The sequence below is a fragment of the Taudactylus pleione genome, unplaced genomic scaffold (assembly GCF_031769625.1).
Source record: "Taudactylus pleione unplaced genomic scaffold, aTauple2 ptg000487l, whole genome shotgun sequence".
NCBI lineage: Eukaryota > Metazoa > Chordata > Amphibia > Anura > Myobatrachidae > Taudactylus > Taudactylus pleione.
This window is the reverse complement of record NW_028284889.1, coordinates 6,306,262-6,328,903: the sequence shown is the minus strand read 5'-3', so window position 1 is coordinate 6,328,903 and position 22,642 is coordinate 6,306,262. Positions and strand designations below refer to the sequence as shown.

The following is a 22,642-nucleotide window of genomic DNA, read 5'->3' as shown; positions in this document are numbered from 1 at the left end:
AGCTGCACACTGCTGCTTTCTCACTTTTGTACAACCTTGCACTTCTGCGTATACATTGGTACCATCGATGGACATGGGCCTGTCACGCACAATTCATGCCAGGTCTGACCAGCTGCAGAAACTGCAATTCTCATCGCTCGCAGTGAGTACTCAAACTGGGTATGCAATCGCAGTGGTTTAACTCATGCACACCCATGCAACGGTGTTCCAACGGACAGACACTCTTGCGTTTCTACGACCACTTCCCCGTCACCACCTCCAAATGCTCACAGCCTGTCACTCACTCTGCGATGGGTTCCTCTGTGCGTGCAAAATTGTAGTGCGATCGCAGCACATGCACTGTGTGGCTTACACGCAGACGCAGTTGAGAACAATCGACCGATGTGCATACTTAATTGCAATTGCATACACTGCTGAATCAGGCCCTATGTTACAAAAAAAATTCACAAACTGTGGAAAGGGATATTTAAATACAAGTGTCCAAAAAGTTCTCTTTTTAGCTATCAGTATTCAGAACATGCACAATTCAGTAATTACATCGTAGGCCGATTGGCCTTTTAAAGTGCATGGAGGCAGCTACAGCTGGGTACAAAAGTGAGTGCTTTAATGAAGATTTGTTTTTGCATTGTTGGTTACAGTGCCGGAACTAGACATTTTAGGTCTTTGGGCAAGAGAACTCTGGCACCCCCCTTCCTCCATCTTAGCTGGAGAAGATCATACATACAAGTGGTGGTGCAGAGGAGGTATGAATATTTTACTATTGGGTCACACTTAGCCATTTACAATCACTAGGCCGCCTTCAGATACACTTTCTGGCCTTAGGTACCCCCATGGGCTGCGGAAGACATCCCTGAGTCTGGAGCACAGCAATCAGCCGAATGGTTGGCATATCTCCAGGATAATTTCTCACATCAGCAGTGCATGGCCGACACTATTTTGATTCCTGTCAGCTGAGTTTCTGCTCACCAATCAGGAGCTGCTCTAGGATCAGCTGACCCAAGAAGCTTATCATGGCTGAGGACCCTCTATTTAAGGATGTACCGGTGAGCAGACCAGACCCAGAACAACTTTCCTCCTGTGACCTGCTTCTGGCTCCCGGCTGCTATTTCCTGGTGTGTTCCTGTTTCTAGATCTGTACCTTGATCTATTTCTTCAGTTAAATCTGCAAACACCAGCAGTAGATCTGTTCCTGCACTTCAGTCTGCTAAGACCAGCATTTATTTAATGCAGTGCACTTCAATCTGTCAGCACCAGTATCCACTCACTCTATGGAGTGCACTTCAGTCTGCAAATACCAGCATCAATTATATCTTCAGTCTGCAAATACCAGTATTCATTCTTTGCTGTGCACCTCATCAAGCAAGTTCCAGTATTCATTATACACTGCAATTCATCCAACAAGCCCAGTGTGGTTCACCCACTCAGCAAGACTGTTATTTACTGTGCGGTGCGCTTTATCCAGCAAGTTTCAGCAACCCCTCTGCACTGTGCACCTCAACCAGTTCCTTTATCCATCTAGAACAGTGTGCAGGCTTTGTAGCACTACTTTTACCCTTGTCAGTTGGCACACCTGGTCTGCTGCATTCGGACTCTGACCACTTTTGATCACTCTCCTCATCAATCTGCACATTGCTCCCTGGCTTTGCTTAATGCCTATTAGCTTCAGTTCTGAACCAGCTTACCAACAGGCTAGTCTCCTGACTGCATCTCTGCTATTCAGTCTAAACACCACTGGTATCCAGCTATTTCCCACATGCAGAGGAGCCTCATCAACCTTCAAGCTTCTTGCACTCTCCCAATACCCAAGTCGACCCTCTGGTTAGAGACCTCACAACCTTCTGGAAAGCTGAGCAATAAGTGACCGTGCAACCTGAAATGAAATAGTACCCGCATTCAATAATTATGCTCCCCCAACCCATCTGACATATTAAATTAATAGCATTTTATGTTTAATAAATAAGCCTCCTTTCATCTACTCAGCCAACCCAACAATTAAATGAACAGAGAGAAAGTGCCTTAAGCTGGGTAGATACTAGACAATATGTCATCTTATCACGCGGTTTGGGCCAACATATCGGGCATATTCTATAGAGTGTACCTACTATGCACGCTTCCGCGTGTCGTTTATCAGGGTCGTTCCATCGACCTGCATGTACGACCGATGGAGCGACCCAGCTGCTGACGCCAACAAGGTCAGTGGTACCGTTAAACAATTTATTGAGCATCCGTTCACCAGATCATGCAGTGTGTACTGACTGCCAGATATATTATTCATCGGCACCATTAGGCGTCGCATTGGCTGGTTGCTAAGTGTGTATCCAGCCTTAGGCATATGCCAGTGTTTATCTGAGGTACTTGAGCTAACAAAGTAAATCTGCATGTGAAAAAGCAGTTCAAGGGGGGTTCATTATTACCTTTACAAGTGGTCCACTGAGGTGTTCAGGTGAATCTGAGGGAACAGCCTGCCAACGGTCGTAGCAAAAACAACTGTGCATCTATTTACTAATATGCAGCGAATATGTAACCTGAATTTGCACAGGAGAACTGGAAGCCCGGCTTAGGTTTCCAGTTCCATTATTTAAAATTAGTAAATATGTCTTCACTCTGTTTGAAGAGTTACTTTATTCCCACAGCATGACAGCATCGGAGGATGGGGGGCCGGCCAAGGGTTTCCTTGACATTGCAACTTGATGTGATCAGTCTGTGTTCTACCCCGGTGCCAAACATGCACATGTGGTGAACAGCTTCTTACTTAAGGGTGGTAAGTGTGTTTATATGTTTGTCAGTCTTTTGGTTCACATACTGTATTTGTGGACCACTACAGTATTTGCCTTGAAAATGCTTCACATGCCAAACTGAAATGTTGGAAATGACATCTGTAAGCATAGATGTTATAATCTTCTTTTAACAGACAACAGACTGGGCCACCGGGAAGTAGGAGAAATCCCTCTTGGCCCCACTGATTCGTAGCCATGCCCTCTATCATTGGAGGTCGGGGCCTATGGCAACTGCGACATTCACTGTAGCGTGGTGCAGTGCAGCTGCTTTCCAAGCAGTCATCAAGACTGTGACTGACCTGTCCGGCAGTTACAACCAGAGGACTAGGGCAATGCATTACTGGGAAATAAATCCCATGAGACTTTGCAAAAGGATCAGAGGAGCATGTGCTGAGCTCTGTTTGGAGGAGCCCATCACATGTTCCTCTGACACGTGATGATCAGCAACAGCATAGCCCCATGATCATGGGAGTGACTCATTGTGAGGCTGTCTGCTGCTCTGTCAGCTGACTGAGTTGGCTGTGGCTTCACTGAGTACACTGTGGTATAATGTAGGGGCAGTACAGTGTAGCATAATTTAGGGGCACTACAGTGTGGCATAATGTGGATGCACTACAGTGTGGTATAATGTGTGGGAACTACAGTGTGATATAATGTGGATGCACTACAGTGTGGTATAATGTGTGGGTTCTCATTGTGTGGTATAATGTGTGGGCACTACATTGTGGCATAATGTGAGAAAGAAGTGATGGGTATGGGGCTGATATTGGTGGTGGTGGGGGGGGGTGAATAGTCTCAGCAGTTTTGCACATTTATTGCTACTATAGGAAGTTCTTCATTTATTATGTGTGCAGGATTCATCTTCAGTGCCTATTTATACTACTTCTCCTGTAACTTACCTGTGATAGTATTATGTGTGCAGGTTTCATCCTTGGTGTGTATTTATACTACTTCTCCTGTAACTTACCTGTCATAATATTATGTGTGCAGGTATCATCCTCGGTGCCTATTTATACTACTTCTCCTGTAACTTACTTGTCATAATATTATGTGTGCAGGTATCATCTTCGGTGCATATTTATACTACTTCTCCTGTAACTTACCTGTCATAATATTATGCACTGCAGGGGGAATCATCCCTTTAATTCAGGCCATGTGAATTTTATTAGGGCGCTGTGTATGTGTCTGTGAGCTGGGCGGAGGGTTTAGGGGAAAACGGGGGTGGCATTGTGAACCTTTGCCTAGGGCGCCCTGAAACCTTGCACCGGCCCTGTCCTCAGTGCCTATTTATACTACTTCTCCTGTAACTTACCTGTCATAGTATTAGAATAGAAGGGTACCCTGCGCACTGGATGCTTGTAGTGTGGCGGGGAGTGCTGTAGGTAGTGAGATCGCCCCGGCCCTAATAGGAGAATAGTATAGTAAGTCTACTGCGCTCAACCGCTGTCTGTGGCATGTCTGAGTTTAATAAAAAATCTGATAAGAATTGGAATAGCTGAATAGTATCTTTATTGGGTAATGTTATATAAGGTATATATATGTGTTCACTGACAAGCAGTGTATACAATGCTGCGACCCTGTTTTATAGCAACATAACAGGGTGTGAGGAACAATGGGGGTAAAAAAGTTTTCACAGTGGATAGAGAACTGAACAATGATGACCTCTGGTCTGAGGTTTAAACCGTTCCTGAAGTATAGGAGAAAGTCAATGACTCTTCACAGAGCTGCTGCGCATCTGTGCTCCTTAAAGTTTCTGTGTATGTGTCAAGGTAAATCTAGTCTCCATAGTGGTCGCTACCCGGAGTTTAACCAGTACCTTAATGGTGTACAGTAAGCGGCGTCCCTCTTATCTGCTGTGATTTCTACCTGGTCCTGTGGTGCTGCTTGGGCTGCAAGACATGCGGTGGTGGACGGCAGTGTCGCTAATCAGGGGTGTAGGTGCCGTCTGGTGCAGAGTTTCAGCTGGTTCACTTCTCAGGCGGAGATGCTGCCAGCGGTTCTCTTTGTGGGCATCACCATCAGGGCTTCGATCCGGTGGGAGTGTAAACTTTTCAGGTGGTGAAAGTGTCGCTACAGCCGCCTGCATTCTAAACATCCAAATTGCAGGTACTGCATTTGCATCACATGACCAAGACCTGGAAGCCAGGAGACAACGTGTTGTTAAATTTGTAAATAAACCTTTTAATACATTCCTGCCTATAAACCTCTAAGATTCACCTGCCTAGAACCTCTAAGACAAAACCTGCCTATAAACCTCTAAGCTTCACCTGCCTAGAACCTCTAAGACAAAACCTGCCTATAAACCTCTAAACACAACGCTAATTGCGTACGCAGTATGACCGCAAATAAAGACAGGAGTGGAATCTTGTGGTTCCAACGCACAAGTATTATTCAGGTAAAAGTACAGTCAGTTATACGCAATCTATACATACATAATTTAGGCGTAAAAGGAAATAATACAGACCAAGTTTGGTTATACATACGCTGCGCCTCTGGACCCAGAGATAGACTTCTGACTAGATATCCTCAGTTCACCCAAAATTCAGCATGAACTGCCAAACCAGTGTTTGGACACATGTATTTATTCCCCCCCCAGACTGAAACAGGACAAAGGGGAAACTTCCTGCTGATCTCATTGGTTCCCAGAGGAGGAGCATATGTAACGACACATTTAACAGGTTGTTTCAAATAGACTTTCCCTGCCTCTAACAGCCGGGGTCTTTCTGGTAACGCCTCCTGTAACATTCCATCAGCTAAAACATTTTGTTGCTTATAAGTTCTGCGATCCGTAACTTGAGTTTGCATGATGCGATCTCTCCACCGATAACACCGGGATTCTGTAAAAAGCGTACGCATCAGAACGAGACCAAACATACCTTGCTTATCATGTATAATACCTTAGATATCAAAAACCTCTATTTCTTAGCATTTAAACTAACTTAACCAGCTTGAATCATACAATTTGTTGCTAATGGAACTTTATGTGCGAATATGTAGTGTGTGGGTATTCGGGGTTTGGTAAGGACGCTATTTATTAATGGGTGAGATTTAAGTGCATAATCTCTCATACACGAAGTGAACATCCAGCAGTGTGGATGGCTGAGAGTTGTAATTCTACATGCCCTCTGTCAGCAGGCCCCCACCTGCTGTGTTCAAAGGAAAACAAAACCTCTTTTATTCTCAGACTCTTGTGTGAAATGCAAATGTATTATCACCTCAAATTGTGGGATTTGGAGCCATCTTGTCTAGGATTCAGGCAAATCCAATTGTGTAGATATTATATTACAATTGCCACAACTATACTTTATCTGCATCCAGGGATTCCCAATTTGTATGTAAAAATACCCATTGTCTCTTCTTATTTACTTCTACTCAGACAGCTGGTTTTTCCCGTTGCCCTTGGTAGGTTAACAAAACATTGCCATCTGTTCTTAGCTCCTGGGTTATAACTTGAATTAATGCTGACCACACAAAATGGTGTCTTGCGATCTCATTTCTAACATGGAGTCTTGCGGCCATTCGCTAGATGGCGTCGCTGCAATTAAATTTTAAACTGAACTTGTCTCACTCAATTATTCAGCTTCGACAGTCCACCCTTTGATAGCAAACAACATGCTATCACAACCTAATTTGAATCTGTTTAGCCATGCATGAGAATATACCGTTCAATGTTATTATGGTATGACACAGTATGGTCATTTGAACCATTCAGATAATGCGTCTCCGGGAGGGACATAAAACTGCCCTTATACGCACACCGCGGATCCTTAAGGGATCATGGGAAAGATGTGGGGATGCACCTATCCTATAAGGAGAGCCTTGGAAGGGGTTGGGACTGCATTACCTAAGATGACTTAAAACAACATAAACGTTATATCCATGCATGACCACTCAAACTCAGGCTACATTGTTATACACTACGTCATAACTCAGGATTGAAATACAGTTCTTCCTTATTATTATTCACATTTTCACAACAATTTACTGTACTGAAATTGGACCGGCACTCCCCTGATTTGGTATAGCACTCCTCCTCCTGACTCCACTCCATCAGCTCCGCCATCAGCTCACATCTCCTTTATTGGTCCCCCATCACAGACACCGAGCATCCCCAAACAGATCATGACAAAAAAAAAAAAAACTCTGGAAAAAAAATAACTAGGATGACCACAGCAGACCACTCCATTGCTTGAAGCACTGATCTACACATTTCTTTAGCTCAGATATCTCACCGTCACCTTTTTAATCCTTCCGGCACAAGCTCGCAATCGACAGGTCCACGTTATCGGCCTTGTCTCTGCCTTGTATCTCCACCGGTTGGTTAACCTCCCTATAGTGAGCGGAATGGATCCACGTATCTTCCCTGGCCACCCTTTGAGGATGCTGTATCGTCAGATACGGACCTTTCCACCGATCAGTCAAACAACCTGAGCTAAAAAAAATTTGGATCATAACAAATTCTTCCAGATTTGACATCATGACAGGTTGCATTAGACATGTTAGTTAATAACACTTCCAATTTCGGTTATTCTCATTCATCTTCGTGAGACCCTGCACAGTAACCTCATTATCAATTTTTCACATGAGGCTGCCTGTTTGGACAGTATCTCAAAGGCGGGCAAATAAAGGAAAAGACAATCTGGGATAATCTCAGTGTTGTTACCCATCATCTTACACATGTTCTTGGAAACGTCACCTATAAAATAAGTCCCCCTATCACTTTTAATAATTCTAGGGATATAGTATCTGCATACAGGTTCTTGCAATTAAATCTTGTTATTAATAGCTACTGCTCTAAATAATGCCTGTGCCGCTGGGTTGGATAGTTTTCCGAGTAGTCGACCTCAGCCTGGCATGGCTGCCGTTTATCCTTAGCAACCTTGTGTCCTATGAGTGGGAGATAAAGCACAACAGTTTAATATCATTTAAACATGACCCAAAATACAACAATAAATCATCCACATTTTACATTAGAACAGATCCATTGATAGGTTGTAAAAAAAGTTATAAACAGTCATATAAGGCCTGGGAGAAGATACTGGGGTTACCTATGAACTCATGGGAAACTCGTGTTCCTGTGTGGTGTTCTTCGCTTTGCAGTACTTACTTACGTGTCCCACTTGGTGACAGTTAAAACATAATTTTGAACGGGATGGATGAAAAGATTGTTGTGGGATTTGAGCAAGAGGGAAAGGTGGTGGGTATGGGTAAGGATAGGGAGGGTAAGGATATTGCGCGGGATATGAGTATGGGACCTGTGGTTGTGTATGATATATGGGGTAAGGATGTGTTTGCTGTGGTGTGGGATTGGTGAGGACGTGTAATTGTTCAGGTGCAGGTGTGTGTGTGGGTGCAGGTGTGTCGGTTGGCTGTGATGTTATTGTCATTCCTTCCAGAGCTTGTATACTGACAGCCATTAGTTTTTCGCTCTGGGTCTCTCTCTTTTTGGAGATGTTTTTATCATGTTCTATGGCAGACTCTATGAGGTTATCTATTGTAAGTCCCCTCCAGCCAGGTTGTGAGGTCTGAACCCGAATCTTTAAATCGTCTTTCAGACCGTCCATGAGTACCGTGACTATCATTCCCCTGTGGTGAGTGCTATCTTTAATATCTTCTATCCCAGTGTACTGGGTGATAGCCTGCAGAGCCCGGTCGCAATAGTCTTCTGCAGTTTCACTCTCCTTTTGCTTAATTGTGAAGATTTTGTTCCAGTTAACTACTACTGGAAAATATACACCCAATTGAGTCACAATGCGGGAAATGTTACCTTGGTTTACTTGGTCTGTTAAGGGAACGTCGCCATCCAATACACAGTCCGTGATAAATTTTGTCACGTCGGTATTGTGTGGCAGGCAGGCCCTTAACACTACACGCCAATCTTTATTAGTGGGCTCATGAGAACTACCCAAATTTCTCAAAAATCTTTGACATTTGGCTAGTTCCTTTTTGGGATTGGGGAAATCATTTATGATGGAATTCAGTTCTGCTCTTGTCCATGGACAATGCATTACTACTTCCCTCGTGGGCACTACACCGTTTGCATCTGCATTTCCATTCAGAACAGTTATTGTCCGAATGGGATGCAAACCAGCAGCGTTGCTACCTCTGACCTGGTTACCTGGCTGGGGGTTTAATCTGCTGCTGCTACGTATGGTATTAACAACTTCCTCTATGGGTGCAGAGTGTGTTAACACTTCCCTTGCTGTTACCGATGGAGATGGCGGTGCCACCCGTGATTGTGGTGATGCAACATCCATCATTTGCACAGCATGGGAAATGGCAGACATTACAATAGGCTCATCATCCATATCATAAACACTTTCTTTATGGTTGCTTAAGAGAGGGTACAAGTTGCTTGTTACATTTTTATTGGTATTTTTGGTAACCGTACTTGCACCTCCATCCACATAAGGTGGGGGAGGTGAGCGTGAACTGCTGGCAATACTCTCCACGACGCTACTTTGCCGCACGTGCGCGCTAATTTGCGGCTCGCCCATATTGCATCTCAGCGTCGTGGATGTATTTTCTGGCAATGCGTTCGCAACGCTAGTTTGCGTCGTTTGCACATTTTTAAGCCAAGCATCCCCTTCATGCTGCCATATTTTTTAAACATTCAAAATACTTAATCTTTTTCTCTCGGGATCGCACCATACTGATGTGATCCTGGACATTATCTAACACATTTTTATCAAAACTACCAGTTCTCGGAAACGGTCTAACACTCTTTCTCGTCATATTAAACCATATATAGTATGCATAATACGACGGGCTGATCCACCTCCATTAGCAGCACATCATTGCCTAACATTTCTACTGTTTGCGTGGCTCCCATTCTGAGACAACTCCTACGCGTTTCAATAAAGATTTAAGCCGGTGAAAGACAATCAAGATACTTTCACTTACCTACGGACGAAATTTCTAGATGCGCCAGCTCACCTACGGACGTTATTTCTAGATGCGCCAGCTCACCTACGGACGTTATTTCTAGATGCGCCACGCTCACCTACGGACGTTATTTCTAGATGCGCCACGCTCACCTACGGACGTTATTTCTAGATGCGCCACGCTCACCTACGGACGTTATTTCTAGATGCGCCACGCTCACCTATTATCTCTCAGCTCACAATCACACCTAGTGCGGCTCAACTACAATGCTCAAATTTTATTGAACACTGCAGTCACACTGAGAGCTGGTCCCTAACAAAAATAACAAACCATACACCTGCTCTGTGTACTGAACGGTAAGCTGCTTACCGAGCGGCTTGGCTAACCCTTGCACCTAGCCCTTAAGGATCATACGATACCCTTAACTGTCCAACACATACTCACTGTTACACACTTTTTCTCTTCACAGAAAATAAACGTTTACCCAGATATTGGTAGATAGAAAAATAAAATGTAAACCTCAATGGCTTTGTTCAAACATGTGGCAGCAGAACCGGAAGTGCGTATACGCTTATTGTGCGACCGGCCGCATACACAATTATGCGACTACCACACAAGCGTATAATGACTTTTTAACTGCGTACGCAAAAATGCATCTCAGCCGCATACTCAATACTGCGGCACCCCTCTAAACGTAAGGTTCTATCAACAGAGAAAAAAAACTTTTTTTTCCTCTCTTGTCCCTGGATTCTGATCAGCGCTTCCTCTACACAATAACCGGCAGTACGCTCTCAGCAACACTGTGGTAATGAAAGACTAATGCGTCTTTCAAAAGGCGCCTCCACCCTTTTGCTGAGAGAGGACTGACGGAGTGTTATCGTGTATCAGATAGTGTGATAAACCGATGAGCCCCCACTGTTAAATTTGTAAATAAACCTTTTAATACATTCCTGCCTATAAACCTCTAAGATTCACCTGCCTAGAACCTCTAAGACAAAACCTGCCTATAAACCTCTAAGATTCACCTGCCTAGAACCTCTAAGACAAAATCTGCCTATAAACCTCTAAACACAACGCTAATTGCGTACGCAGTATGACCGCAAATAAAGACAGGAGTGGAATCTTGTGGTTCCAACGCACAAGTATTATTCAGGTAAAAGTACAGTCAGTTACACGCAATCTATACATACATAATTTAGGCGTAAAAGGAAATAATACAGACCAAGTTTGGTTATACATACGCTGCGCCTCTGGACCCAGAGATAGACTTCTGACTAGATATCCTCAGTTCACCCAAAATTCAGCATGAACTGCCAAACCAGTGTTTGGACACATGTATTTATTCCCCCCCCCAGACTGAAACAGGACAAAGGGGAAACTTCCTGCTGATCTCATTGGTTCCCAGAGGAGGAGCATATGTAACGACACATTTAACAGGTTGTTTCAAATAGACTTTCCCTGCCTCTAACAGCCGGGGTCTTTCTGGTAACGCCTCCTGTAACATTCCATCAGCTAAAACATTTTGTTGCTTATAAGTTCTGCGATCCGTAACTTGAGTTTGCATGATGCGATCTCTCCACCGATAACACCGGGATTCTGTAAAAAGCGTACGCATCAGAACGAGACCAAACATACCTTGCTTATCATGTATAATACCTTAGATATCAAAAACCTCTATTTCTTAGCATTTAAACTAACTTAACCAACTTGAATCATACAATTTGATGCTAATGGAACTTTATGTGCGAATATGTAGTGTGTGGGTATTCGGGGTCTGGTAAGGACGCTAGTTATTAATGGGTGAGATTTAAGTGCATAATCTCTCATACACGAAGTGAACATCCAGCAGTGTGGATGGTTGAAAATTGTAATTCTACATGCCCTCTGTCAGCAGGCCCCCACCTGCTGTGTTCAAAGGAAAACAAAACCTCTTTTATTCTCAGACTCTTGTGTGAAATGCAAATGTATTATCACCTCAAATTGTGGGATTTGGAGCCATCTTGTCTAGGATTCAGGCAAATCCAATTGTGTAGATATTATATTACAATTGCCACAACTATACTTTATCTGCATCCAGGGATTCCCAATTTGTATGTAAAAATACCCATTGTCTCTTCTTATTTACTTCTACTCAGACAGCTGTTTTTTCCCGTTGCCCTTGGTAGGTTAACAAAACATTGCCATCTGTTCTTAGCTCCTGGGTTATAACTTGAATTAATGCTGACCACACAAAATGGTGTCTTGCGATCTCATTTCTAACATGGAGTCTTGCGGCCATTTGCTAGATGGCGTCGCTGCGATTAAATTTTAAACTGAACTTGTCTCACTCAATTATTCAGCTTCGACAGTGTATAATGAGCCTAGCAGAGCCCAAGCAAAAGGTGTGTGCCTCGCGGGAGAGTCCTGCAATAGAGACAGCCGCGGCGAGCACCACCCGAAAAGGGAATAGCTACAGGAGGTGCAGAGAATGGAGCTGCTACGGGGCCTGGCTCTCTCCCTGCACCAAGTTACACTGCCATCTACTGAGCCCCGGCTTTTCTATTCTCACCAGAGTGCTGCTGCACGGCATCTGGGCCCACAGCTGATCTAATCTACAGCCATCTCTAGCTGCTGCCTGCATGCATTTTGATGTCACAATGCAGGTCACAGCCCTATATAAAGGATGCCCAGCTACTGGCAGCCATTTTGTGGTGACATTTTGTCCTACATTGATACAGTAGTTCCTGCTTGATATAAGCGCCTTTGGATAATGATTGCAAGCTAAGTAGTTATAAAATAAATAGAAATTAAATAGAATTTAAATACAGTCATTCTTACTGTCGCTAAGAAGCTCATTTTAACCAGTAGACGTCTAGATCTCCTCCTATAGTTACAGGTGTTAAAAATAGGCTTCTTCAAATTCTATTTTTTCAGCGACAGGCCACACTGCCCTACGTGGAAAAGGGCGTTGTACGTTTCTATTAAAAATGGGGCTCTTACATTGACCAACTGGATAATGACACTCAACGGAATGTAGTTAGCAGACCGGCGGCCGTAGAGTTGTAAATCCCGATGGCTGAAGCCCGGCAAGGCACTTGAGATAGGTGTCGAAATACCGATACCTATCTTAATCCTGATGCCAGAACACAGAAGGATGGCTGCCTAAACGATGTAAGCCTGGGGTGTCCATAGTGATAGCCGCGGGGGGGGGCTTAGGTTTAGGTTACATAGCGGAGTTAGCATTAGGTTTTGGGGGGAAGGTTAGGGTTAGGCACCCCTAGGGGGGAGGGTTAGGGTTAGGCACTAAGGAGATGGGTTAGGTTTAGGCACGAAGGGGGGCGACTAGGTTTAGGTACTAACGGGGAGTGTTAGGGTGTGGGGTGGGAAGTGTTAGGGTTAGGCTACAAGAAAGGAGGGTTAGGGGGAGAAGGGAGGAGGGTAAGTATACTTACCCGACCCCTGTCGGGTTAACAACCATCGGGATGCCGCTGTCGGTATTGAGACAGGAGGCATCCCGACAGTCGGCATTACATACCGATTCCATATGAAACATCCCACTCCACTGCATATTCAAAAAAATTTGAATCCACTAACTGGTTTTTGCTTCGGCAACTTAACTCTGATGTTTAACCTTTCTTGTATGACCAAGGTTTTAACTATGTTTGGACTGGTACTACTTACCTTTACTTACCTTGTCTTCCCCTCCCTCCTTTCTTATCTTCTTTTTCCCTTCTTATTATTATTAATATTATTTGTTGTTTAATGGTTTATCTGTTATGTCTTTTCAATTTTCAATCGGTATTGTCAGATGGAATTTGGCTGCCGCACTTACGCTATTCCATTATATTACCTACTGCTGCTATATTCAGGAATTGATTTGTATTGTATGTATTCTATTTTTTCCGTATGGAAAAACATATATGATATATCTTTTGATTGTATTTTACTTTGAAAATTCAATAAATTGTGCTACAAAAAAATTTTAATTAATTGAAATACTACTATTTGCCATCAAGCAGCCTGACATTATAGTTTTCACATTTAATATATAAACCCATTTCACCCCCCAACCAACAGCCTGAACATTTATTACATTTAATAAATAGCCTTCCTCCTGAAATTTTAAATGTTAGATTAATAGCACCCAAACCATCCACCAAAACTAAAAAGCACAGCTGAGACACACAAATCCAAAATTACCTCCCATCCAGGGGCCGTAATTACCTTGGGGGCTACAATCCATAAGAGTCGGTCAGTGGGGACTCCCTAATGGGCCATTAATACACTTTGCAGATCCCACTCAGGACAATACATTGTCATTAAGTGAATGTGGGGCTGTCAGTGTAGTTACAGTCAGATAAACCCTGGGAAAACCCCTGTGAGGCTGGCTGAATAAGTCTATATACTTGGAGGGGGTGCCAAAAGTGGCCTGGAGGTGATACATACTATGCTATAGAGCAGTGGCTCTCAACTCCAACCCTCAAGTATCTCACCACATCCCACGTTCAGATGTTCCCGAACGCGGTCCTCAGAGCTCTCCTGCAGTTTAGGTTTTAGAGATATCCATGGTTGAGCATAGGTGACTTAATTAGTACCTTAGTCAGTTTGATTTAACCACCTGCGCTCAACTAAGACCTGAACTGTTGGGGAACTTTGAGGACCACGTTTGGGAATCTCTGCCATAAAACATGACCTGTTGGGGATATTTGAGAACTGGCCTACTGCTTACTAATACAGTATATCTTAATCAGTGATTGGCTAAACTTCCTGTGGATACCCAGCTCTTTATTTCTCTCTAATTTAACCCATATTGTGTGACATGAATTTTTAACATAATGCAGAGTTGTACACATTTCTGTACATGGACTGCCACTCTCCTTATTCTTGGGTTGATACCTTTCATTATCAGTGTGTACTCCCATCAGCCCTGTCCTTGGTGCAAGAAACCCATCTGAAAACAGGCAATTTATGTGTACATAAAAGTCTGCATTGCTCAGAAATCCTTCTGCACACCCTTGGCAAACAGTGTGAATGCCCAGTTTCTATCCAGTTAGTCCATAATTGGAGATACGACTGAGTTGCTTGCAATTCAGCATATATGAAGTGACTTTATGTGGAGAATTAATTCCATCCAGTCTCCTAACAAATTGTATGATACATCTTTTTGTATTATGGATCAAATTTATCTTGTGAAATGTGGAATCCTTCATCCCCCATGACAGGAGCATGGGAGCTGGACCACAGCTTGTTCCCTACACTTACCAAATTCCCTTCTGTCTAGTGCTGCAGAGGCATACTCTGCCTGACTGCAGACAGCACACAGCCACCACCTGACATGGGTGCGCCGTCAGTCAGTATGTTGGAACTTCTTAGACTGACTGGCTGGGAGTGGTCGGGTCCAGAAGAGTCAGACTCTGACTAGCTGGGAAGAGTCAGGGTTGGGTGATTTAGATTGACTGAATGGGAGGGAAGGGGTCAGAGGAGCAGACTGGGGCTGTCTGTTCTGACAGGTGTGAGGCTAGGCTTTATGTCACCCTGGGCAAAGACTTGGATTGATCGTCATTATTCATCAACACCCTGGACATAGTTACCCTTGGGTAATTTGCATACATCTGTCAACATTGTAAAGACTGAAATGTGTATACAGTCAGGTGCATAAATATTGGGACATTGACAGAATTTTCATATTTAGGACTCTATTCACCACCACAATGGCTTTGAAATGAAACAAACAAGATGTGCTTTAACTGCAGACTTTCAGATTTAATTTGAGGGTAATTACATCCAAATCAGGTGAACGGTGTAGGAATTACAACGGTTTCTATATGTGCCTCCCACTTTTTAAGGGGCCAAAAGTAATGGGACAAACTAAACAATCCTAAATCTAACTTTCACTTTTTAATACTTTGTTGCAAATCCTTTGCAGGCAATTACAGCCTGAAGTCTGGAACACATATACATCACCAGACGCTGGGTTTCATCCCTGGTGGGGCAGCACAGACGGTGTAATGGTTAGCATTACTACCTCACAGCACTGAGGTCGTGGGTTTGATTCCCACCACGGCTCTAACTGTGTGGAGTTAGTATATTCTCCCTGTGCTTGTGTGGGTTTCCTCTGAGTGCTCCGATTTCCTCCCACATTCCAAAAATATACTGGTAGGTTAATTGGCTTCCTACAAAATTAACCCTAGTGTGTATGTGTGTGTGCATGTGATAGGGAAAATAGATTTTAAGCTCTTCTGGGGCAGGGACTGATGTGAATGGCCAAATATTCTCTGTAAAGCGCTGCGGAATATGTGTGCGCTATATAAATAACTGGTAATAAATAAATAATAATAAAATGGTGATGCTCTGCCAGGCCTCTACTGTAAATGTCTTCAGTTCCTGCTTGTTCTTGGGGCATTTTCCCTTCAGTTTTGTCTTCATCAAGTGAAATGCATGCTCAATCGGATTCAGGTCAGGGGATTGACTTGGCCATTGCATAACATTCCACTTTTTAGCCTTAAAAAACTCTTTGGTTGCTTTAGCAGTATGCTTCGGGTCATTGTCCATCTGCACTGTGAAGCGCCGTCCAATGAGTTCTGAAGCATTTGACTGAATATGGGCATATAATATTGCCCGAAACACTTCAGAATTCATTCTGCTGCTTTTGTCAGCAGTCACATCATCAATAAATACAAGGGAACCAGTTCCATTGGCAGCCATACATGCCCACGCCATGACACTACCACCACCATGCTTCACTGATGAGGTGGTTTGTTTTGGATCATGAGCAGTTCCTTTCCTTCTCCATACTCTTCTCTTCCCATCACTCTGGTACAAGTTGATCTTTGTCTCATCTGTCCATAGGATGTTGTTCCAGAACTGTAATGGCTTTTTTAGATGTTGTTTGGCAAACTCTAATCTGGTCTTCCTGTTTTTGAGGCTCACCAATGGTTTACATCTTGTGGTGAACCCTCTATATTCACTCTTGTGAAGTCTTCTCTTGATTGTTGACTTTGACACATATACACCTACCTCCTGGAGAGTGTTCTTGATTTGGCCAACTGTTGTGAAGGGGTTTTTCTTCACCAGGGAAATAATTCTTCTGTCATCCACCACAGTTGTTTTCCATGGTCTTCCGGGTCTTTTGGTGTTGCTGAGCTCTCCGGTGTGTACTTTCTTTTTAAGAATGTTCCAAACAGTTGATTTGGCCACACCTAATGTGGGTTTGTTTTGATTTTCAGCCTAATGATGGCTTGCTTCACTGATAGTGACAGCTCTTTGGATCTCATATTGAGAGTCGACAGCAACTGATTCCAAATGCAAATGTCACACCTAGAATCAACTCTAGACCTTTTACCTGCTTAATTGATAATGAAATAACGAGGGAATAGCCCACACCTGTCCATGAAATAGCTATTGAGTTGATCGTCCCATTACTTTTGGCCCCTTAAAAAGTGGGAGGCACTTATAGAAACCATTGTAATTCCTACACCATTCACCTGATTTTGATGTAATTACCTCAAATTAAATCTGAAAGTCTGCAGTTAAAGCACATCTTGTTTGTTTCATTTCAAAGCCATTGTGGTGGTGAATAGAGGCCAAAAATATGAAAATTCTGTCAATGTCCCAATATTTATGCACCTGACTGTAGGTTGAGGGAAAACAACATTTTTAGTCCCTTTACATTAATGTGCCAGTGCCTGCTACATTTATTTTGTGGTTCTAGGGTATCTACACTTTTCAATCGAGCATGCAGGCTCAACTATCGCAAAACTATACAGAGAGCATTGCAGTGACCACCAGATAATGCAGAGTATCAGTGACCGCCATATAACAGAGAGCATCACAGTGACCGCTTTACTATACAGAAAGCATTGCAGTGATATAATGTAGAGAGCATCAGTGGCCACCATATAATGTATAGAGCATTTCACTGATGCCATATAATGCAAGGAGAATCAATTACCAGCATATAGTATAGAGAGTATCACAGTGACCACTTTAATACAGATAGCATTACAGTGACTGTCATATAATGCAGAGCGCATTGGTGACTGCAATATAATGCAGAGAGCATTGGTGACTACCATATAATGCAGAGAGCGTCACAGTGACCGCCCAAGTAGAGAGAGCATTGCAGTACCCGCCATATAATACAGGAAGTATCCCAATGCTCGCTATATAATGTAGGGAGCAGCTCAATGCCCGCCATATAATACAGGGAGCATTGCAGTGACTGCCATATTATGCATTGAGAGTTGAGAATAGCTATGTAAGGTAGGTGTCTGGTGGTTAGCTGTGTGTGCTGGACTATTCATTCATTAATTAATTTCACCACTGGTCTGTATGTATAGTTCCCATGTGCCTCACATATAATAACCTTTGGATCACATCTACTACTGACCATAATAGCTGATGTGGTTATCCAGTTATGCAGCCACCCATTCATTTGTAGTAGCCAGTGGCACCTATGCAGTTTACTCCTGGGCTTACTCCCTTATCATTAAAAGTGATGGTAGTTTTTTGCAAAGTAGACTATGGCATGCCTCACTCATATGATAGGAGAAGGAACATTGTGTTCTGTGAAACATTCTGACTTTACCCCAGGTATGTGGTGGTCTATTGTACATTCCTCATAAAGAATGCAGCATAGTGTTATGATCCATATACATGTACTTAATATCCCTGCTCTGCATTTAATAATCCAAAGGCTGTGTGTGTGTGTGTGTGTGTATGTATGTGGGACAAGGCAAGGGGCATAAAGGCAGCATGGTGTCAATTATATTGGAGGGGACTCCACAATCCTTAATCCAGTCTTGTGTATAGCGGCTTTGTCAATGAGGGGCAGCTGAAGAACAGTCCATTCCTGTGCAGAGTGTCTCTATATCATCAGGAGGGTCCTAACACATACAGTAGCTCAGAGAGGAAGAAAGTTTGTAGATGGCTGAATTTCAGGTGAATACTGAGTGAATGTCTGTCTGTGACTACTGAGTGAATGTCTGTGTGTCTTCCAGTTATGTCGTTATTTCTGTTTATCTTGTCTATGGGCTCGAGTCAATTCAGCTCCCGGAGCTATTCCATTCAGCGCGCTGTTTGGTCTGACAGTTGCCAGTTGAGATGGGTGTGTAGTCTCGAGAACCGGCATTCTCCCACTAAAGTGCCGGTTGCGTGGCTGTTATTGCCATGCTAAGCAGGAAAACAGACGCATGGCCACCAGTTCTGTCGGATTTCTCCACGCACCCTTAGGGGGGGGTGAGAAGAAATCCTTTAGTCGGACCAAACAGCGCGCTGAATCGAATAGCTTCGGGAGCTCCCTCCCAGGCCTATTCAGCATCGCGCTGAATTGAATCGAGCTCTATGAGTCTATTTTCCAGTCCTGTTAATATGTCTGCCCACCTGATCTATAAGTCCGTCTATCTCCCAGTCCTGACAATGGTCCTTGCACAAGCTATGTTGCTCTTGTGATGCAGATTGGCAGTCCACAATCATTATTAATAATTTGGATTTGTGCACCTGAGATTTGTCTGTTTCTGTGCCTGCAATTAGTCTCATCAGGTAGCACCTCCCATCATATATATAGTCAGGTTGTGCAGTCCAGAAATCTTTCCCATATACTCCATTTAATGTGCTTTATTGCACTTCTGAGGGAAAGGCGACGCCCCCATTCTGGATTAGCACCCTTCCTTATTGGTTTAAAAGCATGGAGTATGGTAATGTATATGCACACTGTATTAGGCACAATTCTAGGTAAGTCCTACAAGTTATATACTGTAGTGCAACTTTGGTTCATTTTTGGGGCATAGGTCCCCCTGGATTGCATTGGTTGATCTGTCTCAGGGCATTTTCCTTTATAACACATTTTAACCCTTCACTGTGTGTTTAATATATATGTACTTCACTTTTTTTATTTTCATTCTTTATATGCAGCTGCAGCTGCTCCTAACCATCTCTTTACACTGCACTTTTCTCACTATGGTGGTGCCCTGGGGCCGCTTGGCTGGGCCAGTTTTGGGGGGTCCTGTGCTCTGGATTTGAACCCTAGTATGTTAGGAACCTACCCGAAAGAGGTTACCTGGATATGGTGGGTAGGCCCATAACCTTGGCCATGATTATGCTAAAAACCTCTATTGATTGCAAAATTTTACTGCATTTATATATATTATTGATGATTTGGAGTTGTGCACCTGAGATTTTGTCTGTTTCTGTGCCTGCAATTAGTCTCATCAGGTAGCACCTCCCATATTGTCAGGTTGTGCAGTCCAGAAATCTTTCCCATACAGTCCACAATAAAGCATGGATATGCTGTTGTGTTTTTATTTATGGTATGTCAGTTATTTGTTATTTTGAGCTAGCAACTGGTATTTTCCGTTGGGATTAGGAGAACATAATATTCATTTGGTGCATTTAAATAAATTTGTAGTTGAAATGGTTCATAGTATCATTGTATGTTTACAGTATTTGCTTTAAGACTTAAACAAACAAGCTAACCATAAAACTGGGGCACTTTACCTTCTGTCCAGTTATCAGCATAGACTACTTGATGGACACAGAAGGACTCCCGTCTCTATGATAAATATATCCACCATACGTACTGCACTGCAGAATGTACCTCAAACACGTGCTGTGTGGCAGATGCAGCTAACTTTACTGTAGCATATAGTGTGCAATAAAACCATTTAAAATATGTTAATCTCAATCAAGTTATGAGATAACACTATGTGAATAATCAACACTTTGTGACTCAACTGCTCTTATTATTATTTTGATAAATAATAGTGTCTACAAAATGTGTATTTTGCATGTTTATTGCAACAAGTTTTTTTATTTTGCTTTGTTCTGGCATCATTTAATGACCCCTCTGCAATATTACAGTTCTAAATACACACATAAAACTGTGTTAAAGGTGTGTTACTATCAGTATGCAACACAGCAAAGTGTTTTTTTTAACCATTAATATGATAATTTAGTTGACACATGTCCTTTACATCCCTGGGGATAGCATATAATGAGACACACATGTAGTTCCCCACCTCTGACTCAGCCATCAAGCTGTCCTTGTGACGTGCACCCAACTCCTGTGTGACTGCCTGTCCAGGTCTCCGCTTGTTTGCAGCTGTTCACTCGGCTGCTAATTGAAACATTTATTCAGGGTTTGAGTGATACTAGTTGTTGTGCGTTTACCTCCTGTCGCAGATAGCAGCTGATCTCTTAATACCTGTCTCTGAGCTGAAAACAAAAATCAAGATTTAACCTGACACGTACATCTGCTGCGGTAAGTTCGCTTTCAGTGCCTCTGCCTTTTATGTCTGTTCTACAGCTCTTGCTTTCCATGAAAAGGTTCCAGTACTGTTATTGATGTTATCTCTAGAACGTAGTTTAGTTCTTTGATTCTAACTGCCTGTGCTTGTTAGGTTGTATTTGATTTACTTGTGTTTTTATATTCGATTATTGTACGAATATTAAAAGTCATCAGAAAAGAAAAAGTTCCTCTTACGATGTATTCCCTTTCCAGCATATAAATTCACAGTGTGTGTTGGTTGTGGTGAGAGTATACTGTATGTATCTGAGTAGCACTCCAGTGTGGTAGATCCCCACTCTCTGAGGCTCACATCTCTATATAAAGGCATTTATAGAATTAAATATAGGTTAAAAACTGTATTGTTACAAAATATATTATTATTTGGATGTAAGTTTTGTGTAAAGCAAATTTGAAATTGCTCACAATATGAAATAGTGGTTAGATAGGTGTATTATAAACACCTAGGTTTGCTTGTTTTGTAGCAGTATCTTATTATAATATTATAGAGCATCTGTTTTCTTGCAGGTAGTGATTCCTATCCTTTTAATGTTGGTACTCACTTGCTGAGACGATTTACATTTAATAAATTTTTTGTAACACACCAATGCTACAATGCTGTAATAGATACAATTCTAATAAATGAATACCCTACATTAAAAGTAGATATGAGCAGCTGGGTTTTGCTGAAAATCGAAAACACCTGAACTTTGGCATTCCGAGTCGGACAAAGGGCCTGATTCAGACCCGCTCGCGAGCGCTCAGCGCTCGCAAGCGGATCGATGGTCCCCCACTGCGCATGTGCGTGCGCATGCGCGAGATCCGGCCAGCGACGGGCACTCCGTCGCTACGGGTCTCGCACCAAAGCGGGGCGGCTGTCGATTTTGATTGACAGCTTGCCCCAGTTTGGAGGCGGGCAGGGGGGGTGGCTGGCCAAACGGAGGCGTTCCCGAAGGAACGCCTGCCGTTTGGGGGCGGCCCCACTGACATCACGAGTGATGTCAGTGGTGAGCTTCCGGCTCTATTAGAGCTGAAAGCTCACTGGGGCTTGCGGGAACGAGACCCTACCACAAGAGTCTCGTTGCAAGCCCCGATGGTCGCGATCATCGCGACCATCACCTGGCCGCTCGCTAAAGCTGTGGGTGGTCACCCCCCCAGTAGTGGTGAATCTTTTTCAGTGCCCTCAGTAGTGGTGCCCCCTGTACTAATGCCTCAAAATCTCAGCAGGCGCCCGGCAAATGGAGCCTCTCTGTGCGCCGGGCTAAGGTGGATCGGAGGAGGCGGTATTTAAAAATAAATAAATCTTAAAACAGTTAAAATCACATAATTTGGGCCTGTTTATGCTCCTACAGTATTTTTAACCTCTATATTAACCTCAATAACATTTATTTGCAGTCATTTCCAATCAGTTTTGACTACCTCACAATATTGATTTTTTCATCTAGTTTAGGGCCAATAGCTGGCTGACTAAGCTAAGCGACAGCAGTGGGTGGCACTAACATGTGGTAGTTCAGCTTCCAAGTTCCAACATGGATAGAGTGTGTTATACAGTGTGGTTGGATACACCAATAGTGCACTTACTGTGACAGCAGTGTCGGCAGAGCAGGGTGCTGGCGGTCTCCTCAATGCGAGAGTGCCAGTGGTGTCAGCAATGCGGAAGTGCCGTCAGTTTTGGCAGTGTGGGGGTCCTGGCAGTGTCCCGAGTGCATAGTGCCGGAAG

General features: G+C 43.3%; 1 protein-coding gene and 1 long non-coding RNA gene across 10 annotated transcripts in view; one reads left to right on the top strand and one right to left on the bottom strand.

Moving 5' to 3' along the window:
* Window positions 1–22,642, top strand: part of RPH3AL (rabphilin 3A like (without C2 domains)) — a 441,120-nt gene that overhangs the window by 75,211 nt on the left and 343,267 nt on the right. For 7 of the 8 annotated variants that reach the window (XM_088449546.1, XM_088449552.1, XM_088449545.1 and 4 more), the window contains exon 1: window positions 20,671–20,898. The exons of the other annotated variant lie outside the window; for it this stretch is intronic. The gene's annotated coding sequence lies outside the window, so the exon portion shown is untranslated. Of the gene's footprint in view, window positions 1–20,670; window positions 20,899–22,642 lie in introns of those variants that run through there. 8 annotated transcript variants of the gene reach the window in all.
* LOC148502677 (uncharacterized) lies at window positions 331–20,806 on the bottom strand. Of its 2 annotated transcripts, none has more exons than XR_015869987.1 (4): window positions 20,657–20,806; window positions 4,594–4,912; window positions 4,090–4,179; window positions 331–1,870 (listed from the first exon to the last, which is right to left on the bottom strand). It is a non-coding gene; the product is annotated as an uncharacterized LOC148502677 (long non-coding RNA). The 2 variants fall into 2 exon arrangements; XR_015869988.1 differs by having other exon boundaries at window positions 4,644–4,912.